At 35.4% G+C, this 20126-nt stretch overlaps 1 pseudogene; it reads left to right on the top strand.

Moving 5' to 3' along the window:
- Window positions 1–7356: 7356 nt before the first annotated feature.
- Window positions 7357–20126, top strand: part of LOC123690437 — a 30459-nt pseudogene continuing 17689 nt past the window's right edge.

The following is a 20126-nucleotide window of genomic DNA, read 5'->3' as shown; positions in this document are numbered from 1 at the left end:
TCTGACCGAAGCCAGCATGTTGATTAATAATGTAAAACAATATGGCGGTCACGACAACAGCTGATTACTTTTAGAGTCTTTCTTTTGGCAAACGTTGGTTTGCTGTGTGACTGGTTTTTTGTTACAAATTGTGGTCTTTGGTGAAATTGTAAACATGTTGTCGACTCCGCCAAGATTATTTCGGTGTAATCGCGAAGAACTGAAGGCTTGGAAATTCTGTGTTTTGTTTTATTGTAAATGGTTAGAATAGGTTAGTCTTGATACCTAGGAACGTTTAGGAAACTCGTCAAACGTTTCCTTATGTCACTTGTCTGACGGAACGTTAGCGACTTGATTGAATATCGATCTTTAATTAACTGTCTAGAGATTCAATTAACTCTCTGATCTAATTACATACTTTACTACGACATACACATTTGAAGTGGGATGTTTTTACTGTGCAGAATATTTCGTATAGGAGGTAGAAAGATTAATCCGAAAGCTTTCTCATGAGTAACAGCATCAAAAAGTAAATACTTAGTTCATGTTATATACGAAAGTCACATTTAAACAAAACTTTAATTCCTGATAATATTATTATTATTAAATTTATTTCCATTCCCAAGATCTTATCAGTAATGGTCAGCGAGTCTCTAAAATTAAAGTACTTCATATATAAAACTGTGTACTTGTATTATCATTGAGGCATTATCAGTGCTAGCATCATTAGCATGTGTTTAGTGTTAGACACTTGAACATAATGGAGGCATTATCTTACTAGCAATGATAAATTAGATTTCTTTAATCAAGACACTATTTATTATTATAGACTATTAAAGATCAGATACTCCAAGGATTTAGTAACATTTAACCAATTAGAGAACATATACTTGTATTATTTTATTAAATTATGAATAGTTTATCTTACGCTTTATTTATGACAAAAACATGGGATTTATAGGCGAAATTTTTATTTTACGTGTTAGGCTCCACGTGATCTTCTACGATGTATGTTATGTAGCTATGTGCAGTCAAACGCCCTCTACTACTGTTTTGACGGACCATGTCTATGAACACAATTTCTGTTCGCCCGTTCATCGATATGACCCCATGCACCACCATGCACGCACCGCCTCCAAAAGGAACACGGACCTCAATGCAACTTTGAGCATATCGCTCCCCATGTCGACGATACTCTTCTGCGACCATCTGCACCATACAAACGTCCTATATTCGTTTGAACAATACGGAGGCCCATTGCTGATTAGCTATTGTCAACATTTTAGTTTATTGCAATCATCATCTCCTATATTTGCTTTAAAAAAATATATGAACACTTTATTATCACTTACTTGCTACAAAAAATAATTTATTTTTTATGAAACTGTGGTATTTTTAGTTATTGAATTCCCTTTAGCAAAACGTTAATTAAATCGCGACATCCATTGCCATGAATAATGCGTGAAGGACGCTGGCTTGTTGTAGTTCAATTGTTTAATTAGACTATTTCATTATATATTAATTTAAACTTTGTTAGATGTAAAAAAAACATATAACAAAAAAATTATAAGGGTACAAAGGGCTGCCCAAACTCTATCAAGTTATCTCTTCCAGGCTACCCTAGTAAGGAAAAAAACTATAAAATAATACAAATAAAATTAAATAAAATTAACTAAAAACTAAAAAGCTTATCTCACGGATTCACGAATTGCGATGCAATACGAAAGAATAATAATTCTTTATAATTTAATAATAATTCTTAATAGTATTATTAGTTTTTACATTCGATGATCCAGTCTAATTAATTTACGATATTTGTTTTAAAATAAGTGTTATTTGATGATTTCCTAGTTCAAAAGAGTTCCGAGAGTTTTTTACGCCAGCTGTTTCTCTCGGCCTCTGTCTTCTTGACCGATGAGTAGGGATGCCAACAGGTTCGACTTTAATGACGTGGAATAAGTGATATCGGTATCATATATTCAAAATAAACATATTTTATTTTACTATTAAGAGGTGCATCATTAAGACGTGCATTTGACCCTTAATGTTACCCTTCAATTTCTTACTGAATGCATTTCTGATTTGTAGAATCTTCCGTCGGAAGAAACGAGTTACACTTCCGTCTGGAGTGTCGGAAATTTTTAATCATATTTTAATTTCATTCGCGTCCGTAACGCTGTCGTGAGCGGATGTGTGTCATTTTAAGTCGAGGGCAATGGCCTCCAGTGTTGTAAAATGTAAAAGTTGTAATATAGTGATATGTGAGCTGTTAGCATTTATACAAAACAAGGTAGATGTGATGGACGAAGAAAGCCTGGTGAGATTGTGTACATCATCATTCTCGGCTGGTGACATCGAAGCAGCAAAGAACTTATTATTTGACTCGATTACGACAACACAAAGAAATGTGACAAGAAAACGAAGTGGCAAATCCCAACGAGATCTCTACGATGTCATATCTGTTTTCAAACAGACTGATCCCGAGTTCGTACCCATATTTGTAGCAAAAGATTTGCAAAAACTTCCACCGGTTACTTTTGACCACATAGATGCGACGAGATTATTAAAGGACATTTTAATTCTGCAGAACGAGCTTAGAAACATTAAGAATTCATACGTAACGGAAACACAGTTCAAGGAGCTACAATGTGAAATAAAGAATCTAAAGCAAGCATCAATCGTTAATAATTTTGATTTTAACGTTAATCGAAAAAGAGGAGGTGTTTACTTATTAGATAGTGAATGCTTAGATAGTGGACACATGGGACTACCTCCAATTTCAAATAAATCTCCAAATTCGGCGCCAGCGGCTGAGAGTTTCGAATTTGAATCGAGTGCGCCTGCGCGCATAGTATCGCCGTCTCCCTCACCATCTAGGGAGCGAGTGAAACAACAAAACCCGATCATTGACGCAACAGACCGAGTGCAGCGATCGGATTCACTCGTTGTGACAGCTGGAACAGAACAAGTCGACACTAGGAGAGTGAGCGAGATGAAAGATAAACAAAACGAAATTGGATTGTCTACTATGTCAACGCAATCCGCGTCAAGGTCGTGCGCAGAGGTTGTTAAAGTAAACAAAACTTCGTGCAATAAATGTGATATGCCTACTCAGGAAGACCAATGGCTCCTAGTGCAGAAAAAACGATTAAGAAACCGCTTTATAGGTGCAAAAGGAAAAGCAACGACATTACCAGATGTGAAGTTTAAAGCTGCCGACCTCAAAATTCCGCTTTTCGTAAACAAAGTTCATAAGGAGACTAGCGAGGGTGATATAATTGAGTACATAAAGCAAAAAACAAATGTGTCTGTTTTAATTAAAAAGATAAACATGAAGGTTGAAAAGCACTATGACTCGTATAAAATATTTGTACCAGAAAATAAATTAGGATTATTTTTGGACGATACGACGTGGCCGGAAGGCATTCAATTTCGTAGATTTGTTTACTTAAATAGAAGTAATTATTATTCTAAGAGTAATTATAAGAAAAGTGATGAGGTGACACAGAATGACAAGACCAGGCATAACCAAGTTGTTTAATGGATTCAAGTGGAAAAAATAAGCTGAAATTCATAAGTTTCAACTGTAAATCTGTGACTCGGTCGGTGGACGGCATCAGGGATTTATGTCAAAACGCAGATATAGTGGCACTTCAAGAAACTTGGTTGATGCCACATGATATTCCGTTCCTGGGCAGTATTCACGAAGATTTTGAATACACGGGAAAGTCTGCAGTGGATACTAGTGCGGGTATTGTGCGAGGTAGGCCGTATGGTGGTGTCGCTATTCTCTGGCGTAAAAGCTTATGTTCATCTGTGTCAGTGATTCAGTGTAAAAGCGATCGTCTAGCGGCCATAAAATTAGCGTTACCTGAGCATTCGCTTCTAGTGTTTTCGGTATATATGCCTACGGACTCGGCTGAAAATCTTATTGAGTATACCGAATGCCTAGGTGAGATTGCTGCTATTGTGGAGGTATGTAATATTGACTCTGTATTTGCTTTGGGCGATTATAATGCTCATCCTGGTGAACGTTTTGGTTTGGAACTTGATGATTTTTGTTTAGAACAAAAGTGGCGATGTGCAGATTTAGAGCTGCTAGGTCGTGATTCTAACAACTACACATATGTAAGTGATGTACATGGCACAACAAGGTGGTTAGATCACTGTGTGGTGTCAGAGGTTGCGCGGAAGGCTGTAAAAAATGTTAAAATTTGTTATGACATTTATTGGTCTGACCATATCCCATTTGAAATTCATTGTGACATTAATGTATTAGGTTCTAAAATGATGAGCAATATAGAAACCTATAATCATATTAAGTGGGGCGATAGAAACCCCCAACAAATAGCTTGTTATAAAGAATATTGTAATAGTAAATTAAGAGATCTTGACTTCCCGATTGAGTTAAGAGAATGCAGTGACAAATTTTGTGACAATTCTGAGCATTTAAAAATTATTGACAATTTATATGACAAAATTATTAGTATATTATTGGAGTCATCAAAACTTAGTTACAACATTCGGTCCAATAAGAAACATGTGATAGGATGGAATAAGCACGTTAGACAGGCTCATATGCAGGCTCGGTTAAGTTTTCAAAATTGGGACTTACAAGGTAAGCCCAAGGTTGGTCCAGTCTATGAAACAATGTTGGCAACAAGAAAAGAGTTTAAAAGTAAGTTAAAATGGTGTCAGAATAATAAAGAACAGATAAAGATGGATATCATAGCATCACATCATTCAAATAAAAATTTTGCAAAATTTTGGAAAGAAGCTAATAAATTTAATCTTAAGCCGGGCTTGCCTGTGAGCGTGGGAGGTGTTAGTGATCCTAAACAAATTGCAGAACTTTTTAGAGGTCATTTCAAAGTAGAGTCCACGCTGAAATCATTTAAGGAACTGTCATACTCTAGAGATTGCACTAATAAGCCTCAAGTCCTCTTCACTAGTAGTCAGGTCGATGCTGCAGTGAAAGGTATGGCACGTGGCAGGTCGCCGGGCCATGACTCTCTTAGCATTGAACATCTACAGCATGCGGGTGTTCATTTGCCTCGAGTGCTTTCCATGCTTTTCAACTTCTGTCTGCGGCACACATATTTACCTAGTAGTATGATGAGAACTTTGGTGGTGCCAATTGTAAAAAATCGTACGGGTGATATGTCCGATATCAATAATTACAGACCCATTTCATTGGCCACCATTGTTGCTCGGGTGCTGGATAGTGTGCTGGACAAACACCTTAATAAACATCTTTGTCTCCATGATGCGCAGTTTGGCTTTAAGACAGGACTTTCCACTGAAACAGCTGTGCTTTGTCTTAAGCACACTGTCAGGTATTATACAGACAGGAAAACACTCAAGAAAATGTTGTGCGGTGGGCAGGATCACTATCACAAACATACAGAATGGAGTGTGGAGTAAGACAGGGGGGATAACGTCAACAAAGCTCTTCAATCTGTATATGGACAGGCTGATTGGTGAGCTCAATGACTCCATGGTAGGATGCTCTATAGATGGGATGATCATCAACAATATAAGCTACGCTGATGATATGGTGTTGTTGAGCCCATCAATCAGTGCCCTAAGAAAACTTTTGAGCATTTGTGAGCGTTATGCGGAGGCCCATGGTCTCAGATACAACGCTGCTAAGAGTGAGTTGCTTATATTTAAGGCGGGAACTAAACAGCACCAACAAATACCGCCTGTCTCTCTTGGAGGCAGAGTACTCAAAGTAGTTTCTAGTTTTAAGTATCTGGGACACTGGGTCACTGATTCACTGAGTGACGATATGGATGTTGAAAGGGAGCGAAGGGCGCTGGCTGTCAGGAGTAACATGTTGATTCGTAGGTTTGCTAAATGCTCTAAAAATGTCAAGCTTACACTATTTAGGGCCTATTGCCAGAGCTTTTACACATGCAGCTTGTGGACCGACTATACTCAACGGGCATTCAGCGCTCTTCGCATACAGTATAATAATGCTTTCAGAATGCTGCTGGGGCTGCCGCGTTTTTGTAGCGCATCAGGCATGTTTGCGGAAGCGCGAATAGATGATTTTCCATCTATAATTCGTAAACGAGTGGCGTCTCTGATGTGCCGTGTGCGTGGCAGTGTGAGCAGCATTCTGCAAGTTGTCGCTCAAAGAATGGACGGTTCGATTCTCAAGCATTGGATCTCATCTCATGTTATGGCGTCGAACCGCTGTGCTAAGTAGTTTTAATTTATAATTAAAATATGGGATATGGTTGAACATAAATTTTTAATTAATTAATTAATTAAAATAAAAATAGAAATTGTTATAATCTGTGTAGGATGGCTGGTGTATAGTGCATCCAACCTAATGGAAGCATCTTCGACAAGTCTTATGATTGGCTGTCCCGAAAGCACCAGTGGTTACGCCTCACTGATGCGTGGGGTTCGTGCGAGTACCAACAATATCCTGATGGTTATAGCAAATAAGCCTGAATGTGCTGTTTTGAGACACTGGGTTCATATACATGCCCGTGTGCCGGGTGTCTCAAATCAACGTAGACTAATGAACTAAATGTTTTTAATAATTTTACTAACATAGTTATAAGTCTTATAAGTTTTACTATACTAACAACATATGGACTTGTTGATTGGTCTGAAATAAATGATTTTATTATTATTATTATTATTATAAATTAACTAACAATGAACAGCTAAAGTTCGACATCGCTACTAAATTAGGTTATTCATAAGTTTGTTTATATAACAAACATTTATTTGTTTAACCAGTAACATAGTTAACATTTTTATCGCTTTATCTATTGTTTGCATGTGAAAATATTGAGTCAATTCCAACTATTTTTGTTTGTAACAGTTTGAGGAGTAATATTTATTAGTTTAGATAATATTTAGCTTAAATCTACAAAGTATGTTGTTACAGTATTAAATATAACGAAACTACGAGGATAAAGTTAAAAAATATCAATTAATTATTTTATTTAATTTATTTTTAGCCTTAATATATTTTCTGATACACTAATATCTAGTTATCCTATGTAAATATTTTTAACAGTTAGTATGTATGAGGAACTTCCTTCTAAGACTTGCTATCTTTCTCCATCCCGAACCTTTTACATCCATTGAAGACCCACGATTTTGATACTCAATAAATGCGATGTAGAAAAATAAAATAAAAATGTTTTATTGTTTTATTTATTTATTTATTATTCCAGTATATTTGTATTTTAGAAAAAATATATATTAATAACTTAGAATGGAATGAATAATTTAAAATTTTCTTTACGACCGAGTAGCCATCATTTTTATCAGTTAAAAATAATAAAACAATATACACATAATGATTACACTTGCTGTATTTTTTCGGTGATCGTATACCATTGATTCAGAATGCCAGTATTGCATCACGCGTTTGAAAATGCCGGTAAATCTGCGGGCTTGGAGATTTGGAGAGTAGAGGAATGTCAACAAATCACATTTGTTTTATCTGTTCTTGCTATTTTCTTAGTAATGTAGAACATAGTGTAATGGTTGCAGCTCCTTACAAACGTTGTGTAAAACAAAATCTTGGCGATTAAAAAGAGTGGCGGAGCGTTTATTGCCAGTTCTTCCCTTCCGTTCTACGCCTTTAATGTGCGAAGTGGCAGTAAATGTAAAATTAGAAGCATTTCATATACATTTCTGTTATTGACGTTCATAAGTGTACATTGTGTTACCTATATGAATAAATGATTTTGAATTTCGAATTATTATCTGGAAATAAAACGAAGAATTGTACTGAATCTGTAACCATGGTAACAATACTCTTTATTACTTTTTGTGGAATCAGCTGCCTACTGAAGTCTTTTTTTTCTTTTATCCCAATCTTTTGTCTTAGCTACAAGTGCACAAGAGTAACTGAATTGGAAAACAGCCAAAAAATACTAGTATCAGTACTAGCAGTAGTCGTTTTAATAGATAATATTTCATTTTCTATTTAAAAAAAATTGTCCCCATGGCAGTGAACCTTTAATGGTAGCATTGCGATACTTATTCGTTGAGCGATACAAGCACCAGTTCTGAGGTCATTGGTAGATTCCTATATAGATCTAGTTTTTATATACTTTATTCTCATAAAGCTGCAAGAGCGTTGAGAGTACATTCGATTTCCTCGTTGCGAACTCAATAAACCTAATTATATCTTTGAAAGTTTACGTCAACACATTGAAATCGTTATTTCGTTTGCATCTTGTCTTACAGTTTTATGTGGTTTATTTCGGGACGTGTAGGCGTGTAACAAGAAATCTAAGACTTAACCAATATTATTACATACTATAATTTTAATTATACGTTATTTAGCTACATTTTTGCAAGGAAAATGTTTTAGGTTAAGGTTACGGAACACCGTAGATCGTAATTCATGTATTATCTAGATATTTATCTCTTCCACCTAAAAAGGGAGAAAGTACTTGCAGAAGCGGGAAGACTAATATGTTTTAAGTAGTAATTTGAAATTTAATGTATTATTTGTTGTTTCAAATGTTACATTTCTGTTTTGCTGTATCTGGGTCTATTAATGTATGTTGTTTTCTGTTTCATATATACCTACTGTTTATAAATGTAATCTGTTTTGGCTTTCTGAATTATTTTTGTGTTTTATCTTATAATACGTATATAAACTGTAATATTACTTATAATTAAATAAATAATTATTCAAAATCAATTTTTGACATATTACTCGTATTTCTTGTTACGTACATACAAACTAGAATGGTTTTAATATGCCTATAATATGTCAATCTGAGTTGTCCATATATAGATAATTATGATATATATAATACAAAATCTCAATGTAAATGTGGAATGTATGTAATGTAGATAATTAAATATTATCTCTATAAGACGAAGGAATTTGACACATGTTGCAAGGTTTAAATCACTGCATACTGCTATGAAGGATAACATCGTGAAGATGCTTCAGGTCTGAGGCTTAGGCCCAAAAAACGATGTATCAGATACAGAAGGCTCTACTTGCCTATTAAGAAAAACATCAAGAACCTTTGTTCTTAGAAATCAGTTTTCGCTATTGGAATTTACGTAGTAACAATACAATAGTTCTATTTCAATATCCATACCGCTGCTACTGCTGGGATCGCATAGGAAGAGAGTGAGATTTTTGTATCGCTATTGAAATTACAGTCATGGTCCAGATACAGTATTCTGACAGGACTCAATACGTAATACGCCACGACAGTTTTTTTTTAATAAACATTTTTTTATTCTCAGGACTTCGAACCCGTTGCCGTTCCGAAGCCTCAGTATGGAAACTTCTATTCGAGGGATTCCTACATTGTTCTAAAGGTATTTTAATATAATTATTTGTTTTAACTGGTAGTTGAGTAGGCAAAAACCTGACCAAAATGTATAAGTATACATGTCGATTTTTTTTATATAGAACAGGGGGCAAACGGGCAGGAGGCTCACCTGATGTTAAGTGATACCACCGCCCATGAACACTCTCGATGCTAGAGGGCTCGCGAGTGCGTTGCCGGCCTTTTAAAAATAGGTAATTGTAAACTTAGAAATTCAATAGTAGGCTTGTAGTGTATTAATAATAATAACCTATTTCGTTAACGAAGGCAGGTTTAACGTAACTCAAAAAAATACAATCTCCTTTAAGTAATCTATCTGATTCGCTAGCATGAGCTAGACCGCTGGCGCAACGACCCAAAGTGAGCCTTGCCTTTATAAATCTAACTTACTAAAAAACCGTGCACTTATGTACATGAGTTAGTTATACTTCTTTGGCGTAACAAGATTAAAAAAAATCAAAAATTGTATTCTACGTTTATAGAAATAGAAGAGAACGATAGTTTGATACTCGAAGAAAAACGCTTATCTGTTCAAAGTTACATAACGTTTATTTAAATATCTCAATAAAAACTCAAATGTTTCGCGCGTCGTGAAAATTTACTCTCATCATGTCTCCCGAACGCGCAAAAGAAGTATACTACAACTGTATTAAAAGATTTGCTCCAGATGACTTCATAGTTTACTGAGGACGTTTAGGTATTTTATTCATTCTTCAGAAGCAAGTAAATTATTCGTTGAGTCAGAAGTTAATTGTTAAGTATTATTTTTAATTGTTACTTTAATAGAAAACGTTTGGAATGAGTCAGTTCCGTCCCTGATTACTTAAATATAGTCGTTGTAAATTATAATAGATTAAGCTTATTGTTAGAAAAAACGATCATGTTAGTGAAATAGTTCTTTAAAAAGAAACATAGGAATTATAATAAACGTCCGCGTCGCTAAGAGCCGAGCAACATCAAACCTTTGATGTGTGAAATAGACTAATAGGTAAAATATGAAGAAAGGAAATAAAAACAAATGACTGTATAAGTGTATGACGTGATGTTCTCTATGATGCATACGCTAAAATATTTTAATTTTCGCGCGCATTTGCCTAGTTTGCGCCATTTTGAAATATTGTCACCTCCGTGACAGTTGACGACGACAACTCATGTCATCAAATGAGATAAGCACAGATAGTGTTTACATATTTATTAAACGCTTGCTTATTGACACCCGCACCCCGAACGGACGAAAATGACAGTTCGCGTCGATAAATTTTCATACAAATTTAGTTTTCGACATTCTGCATACAGTCAATGTTTTTATTTGTGTGTCATACACTACTGTTAAGGCATCTTGACTAAACCAGCAGTCTATAAACGCACGTAAAATAGGCAATAAAAATTTAATAACCAAATTATAACTATTAAAAATTCGAGCGTACCCTCAAAGGTCGGCAGCGCACCCTCTATAAATGGGTGTCTATGGGCGGCGATGACTGCCCTTTTTGGGCGTCCTGCAGGCTCTTTTTCACACCTATTATATAAAACAATAATAAAACTACATCGCTTCTTAAATATACTTAAATTTATAATGTAGAAAAAAGGATAAATTTGTTGAATTATGGTTCCACCTCAAAACTGCTCCAAATTATTTTCTATCATTTTTTCCGACTTAATATAATTAAACAGGCGGATCGCTTTGGATCTTAAAAAAATTAATAATATACATGCATATGTACATGCATGATGTAAATGCTATTATCGCAGTTCCCAGTTGGCCCAAGTGATTTTCGTTAGGTTAGGTTAGGTTAATGCCAAAAATTTGTACATATTATTTTCATTTATTTCACAAATCACGATGTTTTAATTGATTTCTATGGGGTTAAAGAGCTTGCATGAGACACATGGCCGAGTGATGAAAATATTCAGAAAAAAATTGTTGCTTTTTTAAGATGGAGCCGTGATTACGGAAAATAGGACCAATCGAAAAAAAAATACGATAACTTCATACATAAAAACTAGATTCAAGACTATAATATAATATTATTATAGATGTTTATAAGTTCTTTTTACAACAGGTAAATTATTTATTGAGTCAGAAAGAAGATTGTCCTAATAAGATTATAAGGCAATTATTTAACAAGTGATTCACTACATATATATGTTGCTTTGTATATGAAATTCTTAATCACATAAAGTAATGATGGATGTGATGATTTATTTTGATTAAATCAGGCTTGCCATCAACTGGTGGATCGCAGAAGCTAATCTACATAGATAAAAAACAATCGCAAATATATTGCTAAGCACAAAACAAGAAGACTGTTGGTCACTTCATCAAACTCTGAAGAAAATTTTTATGGAGAGGAAACATTGGTTTAGTACTTAGTTTTTTATTCCCGAAAAGCAAACAGTTTCTATTGGGTAGCATAGCAAAAACTTCTATATGTTGGTAGGCACGAGTAGATATGAAATTGATAGACTAAGTAAAAAAATCATGTTAAAGCGAAACGAAGTTCGCGGGGGATAGTGAATCATAATAATTATATATTAAATTAAAAGGCGGGCAACGCACTCGCGAGCGTTCGGACAAAAATAGACGGTTCAGAGGCGTTGTTCGGCCCTGCAGCTAAGTTTCATCATCGAATATCAAGGCAGAATCCAAAATACCATCCGTATCACCTCAAAGGTCTTTCCACAACTTTTTCAATAAAAGAGTGGTCCAATTCTTAAAATACTCCCAAAATAGAGTGTCCATGGGCGGCGGTATCTCTTAACATTACATGAGTTTGCTCGTTTATATGGAGCTATTTTAAACTCGCTCCCTAATATTTATAAAACTCACATACTTTTTGAAAGCTTCAGCCGAGTTTTTCAATTACAAAACAAAAGCTCATCTATTTACATTTACAAATTAGTTTATACACATATTAACAGACCACTGGTTCATCAAATCTATCTTGGGACGTTCACTTCTGGCTGGGATCCAAAACAAGCCAAGATGAAGCCGGTGCGGCAGCTATTTTAACAGTCAACCTGGATGATGAGCGGTTCCAAGGTCTGGCGATACAGCACAGGGAGACGCAAGGCCACGAATCCAGGCAGTTCTTGGGATATTTTGAACCAGGTATGGTGGAGTGGATAATGCGTATAATTTTTGTAGGTAAACAGTAGTTATATATAAGAAAGGAAGTAATAATCTTCCTTCAACTTTAAAGCTTCTAGACCAACATAAGATACTTAAAGAAAACGAATTGAATTTTCCAATAAAAATTGTTCCTAGCTGGGAAATATATGATGTCTTTATATAAATAAAATGTTCACTCCGATATCATATAATAATTATAGATCCAAAAATTTGTGTTTCATATTTGTAGGGCCGATCTCCTTGGTCTGTTTTAACAATTTTGACACAAACATATGTTCACCAAGTATATAATATAAATGTGTGTGTCACCTTTTAGCGTAAAGCAATAGATATAATAAAACACAAATCACAAGGCGAGAAAACTCGCCTTTATGCTGCATACATATTAATTATTGAATATGATTTAGACAAACAAATATTCTATATTGTAATTACCAATTCCAGCAATTCGGTATTTGGAAGGCGGTCACGCGTCAGGCTTCAACCATGTCAGCGTTAACGCAGGCGCAGAGAAGCGATTGTTCCAGATCAAGGGAAAGAGGAATGTGAGAGTAAGACAGGTGAGACAAAACATTTATTTTAATGCAATAAAATCTTTGAAGAAAGATATATTAGATAGAAATTTCACAATTAAATAAAAATATTATAATCGACAAAGCAGCTTGAAAAGCCCAAAATTGATTTCTTTAGTTCGTATGGCCTACGAACATTCCAGCACATATATTTTATTTATTTATTTATTTATTTATTTATTTATTTATTTATTGGGAAACCAGACAGATACATCCTTATAATAAAAACAAAGTCAAAAATAAAACACAATACAAACACATTGGATGCATCCTCAACAGGTTACACTTATACAACCATAAAAATAACACATGACAACAACACACATAATAATAGTAGAGAGTTAAGACATTAAGAGCTGCTTTATTTTATTCTTAAACAAAGCAGTAGTGGAGTGCGAAAAAGGGTCAATGTTTTTGATTGAATCTAGAGAAGAACACATCCTGTGAAGAGGCTCGCGGAACCCAATGTTGGTTCTGGGAGTCTGAAAATTAAAAGTTCTATGTAAGCGTAGAGACCTGGCAGGAACATTAAATGGTATGAGTTCAAGAAGATCTGAACAACTTATTTCATTTACGCATATTTTTCTCACTGTGACACAATCTATTAGATTACGCCTAGTACTCAGAGAAGGTAATTTATATTTTTTTAAAAGTTCCTTGTAATTAGCCCTACCACTATTCATCCGATAATTTAAAATGCGTAAAATTTTCTTTTGTACAGCCTCCAGTTGTGCGACATATATAGCGTAATGCGGATTCCAGATGGGACAGGCGTACTCCAACTGGGATTGCACGAGCGTCTTATAAAGGTGGATGTATGTGGTTTTGTCTTTGAAGGGTCTGGTGACTCGTGTTATGAAACCTAACATGCGGTAGGCTTTATTAATAATTAAGCCTATGTGCTTATCTAGGGTTAATTTGGAGTCAAAAAGGACACCAAGATCCCTTACAGACCGCACACGTTCGAGGGCATGGTATCCAAGGGTGAAGTTGGCGGTGATTGTGTTATGTGTTTTTCTTGTAAACACGATATGCTGACACTTACTATATTTCAAGAATAATTTGTTTATTTGGCAGTAGTCATCAAGCCTATCGAGATCCTCCTGGATAAGTTTCACGTCAGAAAGTGTAACTACCTTTCTGTATAACTTTAAATCGTCTGCATAGAGCAAGTAATTGCAGTGTAAGAAACATTTGGATATGTCATTAATATATAAGGAAAAGAGCAACGGCCCAAGAATGGAGCCCTGGGGGACGCCGGATGTCACTACTATTTGAGAAGAAGTAAACCCATTTATAACCACCGATTGAACACGATTATGTAGATATGCTGTAAACCATCTTAAAAGATTGCCCTTAATACCATTAAAAGACAGCTTTTGTAAAAGCATCATATGGTCAACTTTATCAAAAAAGTCTGAAAGCCTTCTGAAAGTCTGTGTAGATTGTGTCTATCTGGTGGTTATTATCTAAACCGTTAAAAATATAATTACTGAAAACAAGGAGGTTTGAGAGAGTAGATTTACCAGCTGCGAATCCGTGCTGTTGGTCTATAATAACATGCCTTAGACTGGAATAAATGCGTTGGTGAACTAATCTTTCCAGAACTTTAGGGATTGCAGAGAGTATTGAAATCGGTCGGTAATTTTCGACATCGCTCCTTTCACCACCCTTAAAGATAGGCGTTATGTAAGATAATTTCCAGCAGTCAGGGAATGTGCCACTGGACATACACTTATTGAAAATAATCTGTAAGGGGGCACATAATGACCGATATGTACGCTTAAGAAAAACTGGTCTAATTTGATCTGGACCAGGACCTTTATTTGGATCAAGCAAAAATAATTCTTTGCTGATTTCATCTTTGTCGAAAAATAAATTATTCAGAAGGATCTGAGAGTTACTGGAAAGGCTCTCATCAACGGTGTACATAGTGCCTCCAACTAAGTCAGTTTGAGATTCAAATACTGACTGAAAATAGTTTGAAAACAGCTCAACTATTTGTTTAGGGTCGTCAGAAGAAATACTGCCATATTTTATTAGTTTAGGGTATCCTAAGTTAGTCTGTTTTAGCGTAGACGTGTACTTCCAAAAATATTTGATATTTGTTTTTAACGATAGTTCAATCCCTTGAATGTAACGATTATAGCAGAGTTTCATAAGACCCTTAATGCGCGCCCTTAATAATGAAAATTCTTGATAGTCGAGCAAGTTTTTGTAGGTCTTCCAACGACACCAAAGTTTCTTCTTACGATTAAGAGCTCTTATCAGCCCTCTGCTAAACCAAACTGGATGCTTACGGGATTTAGGTCTAGAGAATGGCACGCTAGCAGCAATAATTTCATTTATTTTTGAGTAAAAGATGGCAACAGCGTCTTTAGAATGGGACGAGGCTAGTAGTGTCACCCAATCTACACGATCAATAGCAGTATTTATTAAGTCATAATCTGCTTTAAAGAAATTTCTTTGATTGAAAATAATTGATGTCATGACAGTTGACCTATCAACAGTGCTAAGTATATCTAAAGGCGGATGATGAGGAACAGGATTAAGCAACGGATCATCAGAGCAATCAACACGCCCAGGAAGTGTTGTTAGGACTAGGTCTAAGAGCCGCGCATTGTTATTGTAGACTACATTAATTTGTTTTAAATTCATAAAAGACATAGTATGCAACAATAATTTTGATGACTCAGTATTTGCAGATTGTAGTAGGGTATCTGGAGAGGATGACCAGATGAGATGAGGTAAATTAAAGTCACCTGTAATTATGTAATTAGAAAATCGAGCACTAGCGTGTATGTCATGCAGTTTTTGAAAGAATTTTATGTATGCAGAGGTATGAGTTACGGGGGGAAAGTAACAAGCATTGAGGAGGAGACGAGCGTGAGATGGCAGGTGAATGTATATTTCCTCCAAATCCGGGGCCTCAAACTCAGTCAATCTGATAGATTTAATTCCTCTTTTCACCATGACCAAGACACCGCCGCCACTCTTTTTATGAGAGAGCTGGAGGTTTCTGTCCCGTCGAAATATATCATAACCGCCCGAGTGCAACTCTCCATCAAAGATAGAATCCACTAACCAAGTCTCTACCAAAACAATAATACAGTCCGAGTCACTTGAATAGCCTCACCCCTAAATTTTGGAATTTCTGTATAAATATGAACGAATATTATTTTCATACTAGTATTAATTAGACTTCATGCGCAGTGCATTACGATACAAAACAAAACACGTACGAACCTGCACTGGAATACCGCGCCCCGCGTCGGTGCGACATTTCGTCCGCGTCACATGATTAGCCTCAGTGCTATTCGAACATTACTCGCGTGCGTTTGTTTTGGTTTTTTGGTAGCAATTCTTTATTTAAGCGTCGAATATTACGTATATATTTTTTTCGAAGTCTTATTCAAATGTTTAGCTATCATGGGTCGTGGTCGAAAAATAAAAAAAACCGAAAGAGAAAAAGTGAATTTTTATTTGGATCAAAAACTATCTCACCGTGAAATTGCAATAAAAATTGGTCGCAGTCCTAAGGTTGTTAATAATTATGTGAAAAATAAAGAAAACTATGGGAAAAACTATAAAGGTCGTACAAAATTGGCTACTTCGTCAAGTGAACGTCGGCTTATTTTACGTGCAGCATCTAATTCTTCCAAGACAGCGCGACAAATTGCGAATGAAGTAAACACCAGCGCATCACTGTCTACCGTGCGATGCATTATAAAGTCATCACCAAACCTTAAACGGCAGAAAATCAAGAGGAAACCTCATTTGCGCGATCAATATCTAAAAGCCCGTTGTTATTTGCTAAAATACATATGTCTTAGAAAAATCAAAGGCATAATGTTGTTTTTAGTGATGAAAAAAAATTCAATTTAGATGGTCCAGATGGTTATTCATATTATTTTCACGATCTAAGAAAAGAAGAGCGGGTGTTATCACGTCGTCATTTGGGAGGTCGCTCAGTAATGGTATGGGGGGCGGTTTCTTATAAGGGGCCTATTCCAATTTCAATTTTCCGAGACAAACAAATTCAGCATTGTATACTAATCTATTAGAAGAAAAGAAAAAAAATATTTAAAAAATTTTAAAACACCGGAACTGGATTTTCCAACACGATAATGCCTCTATACATGCGTCATAGGAAACAAAAGCTTGGTTTCAAAAAAGTAAAATTGAAGTTTTAGATTGGCCATCGAACTCTCCGGACTTGAATATTATGGAAAATATTTAGGGCTATCTATCTCGCCAGATATTTGCCGGTGGACGCCAGTTTAATAGCAGCGCAGATCTTGAACAAGTAATTCATAAAATTTAAATAATTTGGATCAAAATTACATTCATTGATTATATAGGTCTATTCCCGAACGTATTTTTGAAGTTATTAAAAGCAATGGAAAGTATACAAAGTATTAAAAACAAATTATAGCCTTATTTATTTGTGTTTTATTTCACTGATGCTATTCAAGTGACGCACCATTTTCACTACTTTAGTGTGCAGTTAGTACTATTTATTTATCTTATTTTTACTTTTTATGATTAAGCTATAGTACGACGCTAATTAAGTTTACTTATGAAGTAAAACAGGCAACATTGAATATACAACAGAATTTATATTAATTTTGGGGGTGAGGCTATTCAAGTGACTCGGACTGTATCAAAGTTGCTAAGAAGAATACTATTTTTGAGTTTATTTATTTTACTCTTTATGCCTCCACAGTTCTGATAGTAAATTGATAAGGCATTAAGAGCCATTACCCATACTCAAAAATATGAAAGAAGAAAATGAAGATTATAAAAAAATCCAGTTTCGCACTCCGTACCGCAATAAAAGAACAAAAAAAGAGCAAGATACCAACTAAACATATAGAACACTCGAACACAATACAAAAAATATACAAAATGTAAATAGGGGAATATAGTCATATTAATTTGGCTAGATCATCACTGGATCGCACTTGGATGGCTTTAGCTTCATCAGTTTTTCTAACAAAAATACAACAATTTTTTATCCAAACATACTTATACCCTCTTTCCCTTGCAAGTTGCCTGACCTTACTGAAGAGTATTTTGTTTTTCAAGGTAAGGTGTTCATTGACGTAGAATCGATTGTTGCCAGAGGCAGCCACAGATCCAACCAGCAATTTATCAACTGTTAGAGAGCCACGCACACGTGCAGCAGCGATAAAATCATCACGTTTTCTGCGAGTTGTCAACTGCAGTATAATATTTCTCGGGCGACCCGTAGGTACTCCTGGCGCAACGCGGTGAACAGTTTTTATGTCTGAGTCTTTTAATTCGACGTTTAAAATGTTGCTTAGTGTAAAAGAGAGTTGCATAAGGTTTTCACCTTTAATTTCGGGCACATTTTGAATCTCGACATTGCAGTTTCTAGAGGCTTGATCGAAGTTGTCGAGCCTGTTACTCAAGGTTTCAAGCTCGTGACGTAGTGACGCATTTTCTTCTATGAGGTTGGACGGCAGGGAAGAGGAGTTTGTCACTGCCGCTGATTCCACTTGAGCAACTCTTTCTTCGCATGTGTTTATGCGATTTTCTAAGGCAATTATATCATTCCGAAATGTTCGCGAAACCTCTAAGATTGCCGAGTTGAGATCATCGCGCCACTGTTGACTTAAGTTCGCAAACTTTGAGTCCATATATTTAGTTAACACCTCCGTGTCCACGTTCAAGGGCGAAGCCGAACTAAGGGTAGGTGAGTTGGTCGTCGAGAGCGTTGTTTTCTTTTTAGACTTACATGCAGAACACTTCCATTTTATTCTGTTCATAGGTAAAATCTTTTTAAACTCTGATTCCGACAGTTCCGCACAATAGAAATGTAGCCATGCTAGGCAGGAGGTACATTTGATACTCTCTGCATCAGGCGCAATTTTTAAACACTTACGGCAATCCATTATTATTATTTCTGCTCAAAACCGTATGTAGGAATAATCGAAAGAGTATGTTATAATAATTAGGTCCAAAATCCTTGTATCCAGCCGACAGCTCCACTAAGATGGCAATAATGCCGGTGTCAGATGTCAAACGCCAATAATAAAATTAACCAATGGTGTTGACTGACGTGTTTGGATGTATGTATTTATTGTGGACAAAAAATATGAGGGTATTTAAAAAATTATTTATATGATGTATCGCAAAGGTTTTTCTAGTTAATTCAGAACAATCTCCAATATATATGGTTCACAATACCTTTATAAAGTAACGGATGCACTTTTTGTTGAGACTCACTCGGTATTTACTAGATAATATAATAAATATGCACACACAATGATACTGCTGTCATGTCACAAAGATGTGTTTTGATGTATTTTGGATTACACATTAGGTGAGATGGAAAGGCTGACATAGAAAAAAAAGATGTGTGAAATTCACATTTTGTAGAAGTGAATCCTTCAAAAATTTTGAGTACTCGTACTCATTCGTCTCATTATCGAGATAATTATAATGAATGTAATTATAATCTTAAACATTTCTATCATATCATATAATTCTGTAACATTAAAAGCCCCTGATGGTCTGAGAACGGTATTTCAGGAATGTAGAATTCCAGTTATATTAATTGGGTAGTAATTTGTATTGAGAATGACAACAATATAAATAAATAAGATTTATATGTATTATAATGATGCTTTGATGACATGCGAGGATAATCTAGTCTTCAAGCGTAAGGTGGTTTGACATATTTTTTCAAATTTACATCGATTTTTGCTATTTTATGCTTTGATCTGACATTTTCAATGTGTTTCACTTACTGTACGTATTATAAACAAATAAATAAAAACATACAAACAAAAACAAACACTAAAAACAACAAAAAATATCCATCATATTATGTAAGCCAGTTTTAATTTTCAGGTGGAACCATCAGTTACATCAATGAACAAAGGCGACTGTTTTATTCTGGATGTAGATAGGATATCCTCCTGTACGTCGGAGACCAGGCCAAGAGTGTGGAGAGGCTGAAGGCCATCTCCGTGGCCAACCAGATCAGAGACCAGGATCATAGTGGACGGGGAAATATCGAGATTATTGGTAAGGATATAGACTAGAATTAAGTTGATCACTTTCAATACACTCATT

Source organism: Pieris rapae, chromosome W (genome assembly GCF_905147795.1).
Source record: "Pieris rapae chromosome W, ilPieRapa1.1, whole genome shotgun sequence".
Classification (NCBI taxonomy): Eukaryota; Metazoa; Arthropoda; class Insecta; order Lepidoptera; family Pieridae; genus Pieris; species Pieris rapae.
Note: the sequence above shows the minus strand (reverse complement) of the source record. Positions and strands in the feature narration are given on the sequence as shown.